Source organism: Salarias fasciatus, chromosome 15 (genome assembly GCF_902148845.1).
Source record: "Salarias fasciatus chromosome 15, fSalaFa1.1, whole genome shotgun sequence".
NCBI classification, from domain to species: Eukaryota; Metazoa; Chordata; class Actinopteri; order Blenniiformes; family Blenniidae; genus Salarias; species Salarias fasciatus.
In genome coordinates this window covers 6236357-6241563 of record NC_043759.1, presented here as the reverse complement: position 1 = coordinate 6241563, position 5207 = coordinate 6236357, and the positions used below count along the sequence as shown (strand labels likewise).

The window sequence follows — 5207 nt, the reverse complement described above, 5'->3', positions numbered from 1 at the left end:
AGAGGTCTAACATCACTGAGTTGTCAACCAAATCCTGACACTGCTTCCGTGTGTGTGTGTATGTGTGTGTGTGTGTGCGTGTGTGAGTAAATCACAGGAAGCGCAGATACTTTGAAAACAAACAGTGAAAACATCCAAGTGTCTCTTAATTTCACCCGGAGCCTCAAATAGAATCGAGGAAAGAGAGGAGGAACCGTTCTGCCGACAGACAGGCGGAGGACGGAGGATCTGTTGAGAAGATTTGGGGTTTCTGTTTCAGGACATCAGGATGAAAGAAGAGTGAAAGGAAGGGGAGGATTTGAGAAAAGAGGAGGAAACTGAGGAGAAGAGTTGAGAGATGATATGGAACATGTGATGAGAGACGGAGAGATGGAGAAAGGATGGGTGGATCAAAGGATGAGGAGGAGAATGAAGAGGAGGTTAAAACATGGCCTGAAATGACTGATCGGCTGAACGCCAGAAGTTTGGAGGGATGAACGGTGAAGAGAGGAACGGAAAGACATGAGGAGGGTAGGAGAAAAAGGAGGAAAACTGAGGAGAATTTAGAAAATGAGTCCATAAAGTTCCTCGTTTCCACGGCAACATTCTGAAAAGAATGTCCGTTTTTCAGTGAAACGAGGAAAACGGTGCAGTTCACACTCCGGGCCACTAGTCGGTGCTGTTGGTGATTTTTTTCTAACGAAGTTGTGTTTTTCTTCTTTCCACGGACTTGAAGTGTTTTCAAAAAGTTGCTTTCACGTTTCCATCTTTCTGTCTCAAACTGTGATTTCCAGTTTTTCTGATTTCTAAATTTTCTCTCGTTTTTCAGATACTGAGTTCTTCCCCTTCATCTCTGCCTCCATCCGTCTCTCGGCAGCTCCGTCCGTCCTCCACCCCTCCTCTCTCCTCCTCTTCAAAGCTCTCTTCCTGTCTCTGGGTTCAGTCCTCCCCTCCTCTTTCATCCCCCGTTCCTCCCTTCTCCTCTCATCTTCTCATCCCGTCTCGACTTGTTTCTCTCCCTCTGATGTGCTCCTCTCTTGCCTTCTCTTTCTTTCTCTTCCCTCCATTCTCCTCTCCTCCTGTCTTCTCTCTCCTCTCATTCTTTACTCCCTTCTTTCAGCTTTTCCACCTCTTTTTGTTTCAGCCCTTCTTTCTCTTTTTTCCTCATATTTTCTTCATTCCTTCCTTCTGTTATTTTTTGGCATCTCATCTTCACATTTCTTCCACTGCCTTTTCACATTTTCATCATTCTGTTTCTTTCCATCTTTTCGTTCTGTCTCTTTTCCACTTTTGCTTTCTTCTTTCTTGCATCGTTCTCCTTTTACTACGTTTTTCTCCCTCCTCCACTCCATCCCTTCATCCTTCCCCCGTTTCCTCCTCCAGCTCTGTGACTCTTTCCTCGTCCTCCTCTTTTCTTTCCTCCTTTCATTTCATTTCTCTTCCTCCTTTCTCTCCTAGTCTCTCTTTTTCTCCTTCCATCCTTCTGTTTTCTCCTCACATCTTCTGGTTTTCTTCATTTTCTGCCTCTTACTGTCACAGTTCTCGCTCCTTAAATCCATTGAACTGCTTTTGTTCATCGTCTTCTCTTCCCTTGTTCTTTAATCAGTTCCACCTTTTTCCTCTTTTTGTTTCCATCTTTTCTTTTTCTGTGTCCGTCCGGCGAGCCGTTCTCTAATCTCTCAACTTCTAACCTCAATTTTCTTTTCATTCATGCTCCGTTATTTCAACTCCTCTTCTGTACAGTGTCTCATTTTATTCCTTCTTCTTCTTCTTCTTCTTCTCCTCCTCTTAAAGTCCTGTTTAGACAGTGTTTTAAAACAGAACTGTTTGTCCGTTTACACAACAACAGCCACTGAAAATGCGACTTTCTGAAAACGCTCTGATCCCGTCTCAATGGAAACGGAGAGAAACGCAACTTTCACAGAACGCTCCGGCTCTTTAGAGGGAAAAATGCTGTTCTGTTTTCACAGAGGCTGAAGAACTGGATTTCAAGCGTTGCCGTGTAAACACACCTTTTCAAAAAGTTGAGTCAACCTGCCCTTGACTCAGGTCGGGTGATGTTTTCTCTCCACTGGCAGCAGCAGGCGCACGTCAACAGATAAACAAGGGCCAAAAACTGAAAAGTGCTTCATCCATTAAGATAGGAAGGCAAGGTTTAATTTACAAACAAATAACGATGACATTTCCAAAACCTGATGGGAGTGCACTTAGCCCGGCTCGGCTCGGCTCGACTTGTTGAGCCCTTCTTCTTCTTCTTCTTCTTCTTTTTTTTTTCCTAACACGTTTTTGCCAGAACGCCACGGGAATCGACTGTAAATGAATCACTGCAGCTGCTGTGACTCTGCTAAATCGTAATCCCGTGTGAGTGGGGTTTTTTTTTTTTTTTTTTTTTTTTTGGTTGAATATTCCTGAAATAACTTCCAGAGAAAAGTTTGTGCCTCCAGGAGGAAGCAATGCCTTTGATTTTCAGTTTGACCATGATGGAAGTTTATCCAGCGCCGGGGATTTTCAAAGGGTTTAAAACAGATAAGAAGGGGAGGAGGTTAGGTTTTCATGTGTGAGGAGCATTTAATCCCTTCACCGGAGTGAAAATGTGAAGAGAAGAGTTTTGATGGGAGTGTGTATCGCTTCTAAATGAAGAATCAGGAAAAAAAAACCAAAACAAACAAGAACCTGTGTGTGTAAAACTCCACCAGGTGTACAAACAACACAAGTTTCCACATTTTAATCACTTGGGAGTCATAAACGTGTGTTTCTCCTTGATGCACTGCTTCTTAGCTTCCCGGCGCTAACCGCTGTTAGCATGCGTTAATCCCCCTCGGCGCTCCGGCTTGATGGATGGGAGACGCAAGGTGCTAGCCAGCTGTGCTAGCCTTTAAGCTCTAATACTCGGAGTGAGTGAGCTAGCGCGGGGCTAATCAGTCTTAATGCCACACATATGGAGTTACCGCCGGGAGATGGCGAGCTACTGCGGCGGCGGCGGCGGCGGCGGCGGCGGCTAATCCCGGCTGCTGCGGAAACACGCTCAATCCGCCCATAGCCCTGGTTTTACCACGTACGTCAATATGTAAAAAAACAAAAAAAAACTGCAGCATGAGATTAAGATTGGAGGAACAGAATAAAAATAGAGCAGTGGAGAGAGAGAACAGATTGAGATGAATTTTTTATTTTTATGACATCTCACTCTTGTTCACGCTGCGGGAATGAAGGACCTGTAACATATGTTGACTGCAAAGACGAGGAAGTAACGAAATGTGTAAAAGCCACAAGGCCTCTCAGGTAAAACCACATAAATTGAAATATGACGACTTATTTGATCGTTTCGACTGAAAACTCATGTTTTCATTTCAGGAAAGTTTTCAATTTCCACAGCGTCATTTGGAAAACCATGTAGTTCCCATGCCAGGCCCTGAGTTGGCGCTATTATCTGTCTTTCTAAATAAACCACACACACACACACAGAGTCTCGGCACTCTGGAGGCCGCCATTGTTATCATCCATCCACTGAATAGCTGCTATTGCCGTGGTACAACAAGTTGAGTTTTCCCCCGGTTACACTCTGTGCTGTTGTTGCTCCGCTGGGTTTATTTGAAGAAAACATTTGTAATTTCACAAAACTGAACAAGTCTCAACATGAAGCCAGTGTCAGTGGTGCAAATCCAGTCAAATGTAAAGTGAATTTTTTTCTATAGCTGCTGTATTATTTCTATAATCTCCCGCTGACAGCAGGGCTTTGAGGCTAATGCTAGTTAGCTAGCTTTCATGGCAGCATCACTGACACCTCAGCTCGAGTCTCGCTGTTGTTGTGTCTCCTACTCAGATAAGCTTGTCTTGCTTGTATCTTTATTATTTAAACATTCATTCTTGGTCGTACATTAAAAACTGAAATTTTATTCAATTTTCAGCCACTATATTAAAACAGTTCTCTCTTGGTTGGTTGTTTTTCTGCTTGTTAAGTTATATGTTCATATTATTTTCAATAAAAATCCATCCATCCTTGCATTCCTTTCATATTTCTGTGCTATAAATGTGTGTGAGCGACGCGACGGGCTGTTTCTGAGACCCGGACATGATGCCATGCTGCTGTGGGCACAGAAATATCTCAGCAGCTCTTATCATTAAGTGCATGTTCGCCTCTGTAAGTGCCTCACACTGAAGCACCTGCTGCTCTCAATCTGGAAAATCACAGCCTTCAGTCGGCTCCCTCCTCCTCCTCCTCCTCCTCCTCCTTCCGTCCATCACATGTTTAAAAGCCCCCGAGAGGAGAAGCGGGGACGCCGACACGGGCCTCCATTCCCCCCGCCGCTCCCCGTTTTCAGGCAGGAAGCCACCGAGTGGCACAGCAGCGGCGAAGCCACCTGTTCCTCCCTGGCAGAGCGGCGGAGGACGGACGGAGGGAGCGACGGAGCGATGAGGGGCTGAACGGCAGGAGGTGAAGAGGCCGGGCGCCATGACATGACGACAAGATATGAGGGAGGAAATGAAAGCAGAGGGGAAAGTGTCCCTGGGAAAAGATGGCGCTTTGCATAAAACGAGGATAAGAATTAAAGGAGGGGGAGAAATGGAGAGATGAGGTGAGATGAGAGTGAAAAGAAAACAGTGGGATTTGAATATTGAATATGGATATTTACACGTTTTCCATTCAGAAAATTCTCTCATTTACACTGCAACGTTTCGGAAGCGATGTCCGTTTCCACGGAAACAGCAGAAACACTGACAGCGTTGCAGTTAGTATGTTGGGCCACGAGTTGGCGCTGCTGTTTGTTTCGTACGAGCTGAAAGCTGCCATCACTCACCAAAAACCAAATATCTGGACAAGCAGTGTCCAAAGCTCAGTTAAAACTGAAAACAACCGAAATGAAGAGCGATCGATGGGGGCGGCCATCTTGAATGATGTCATGAATCTCCCACGATTCTCTCAACTCAGTTATTTCAGGCTACGGTGTTCTCCGAGAAAATTAAAGGTTAAAAAAAGAAATATTTAAACAAGTGGATTTCATATTGGACTGTAGGATTTCCTATTTACTGGTCATAGATTCTGATTTGGACAAATTGTCATTTTTTTCCCAAATTTGGAGCGCTGACATGAGGCTGAAAACAGATCATGGATGCATGAAGGGGAAAGATGTTGGGATATGAGAGGAGTGACAGAAAGAGGAACTGTGAAAACGGGAAGAGAGGAGTGCAGGAAGGAAGGAAGGAGGAGGAGGAGGAGGAGGAGGTGGCGC

At 44.8% G+C, this 5207-nt stretch overlaps 1 long non-coding RNA gene across 1 annotated transcript in view; it reads right to left on the bottom strand.

The window, feature by feature from the left end:
* Window positions 1-983: 983 nt before the first annotated feature.
* LOC115402148 (uncharacterized) overlaps window positions 984-5207 on the bottom strand; it is a 4547-nt gene continuing 323 nt past the window's right edge. Inside the window, exons 2-3 of the long non-coding RNA XR_003933087.1 lie at window positions 4027-5207; window positions 984-994 (exon numbers count right to left, since the gene is read on the bottom strand). The exon at window positions 4027-5207 is cut by the window's right edge and continues 168 nt beyond it. This is a non-coding gene — a long non-coding RNA (uncharacterized LOC115402148). The remainder of the gene's footprint in view (window positions 995-4026) is intronic.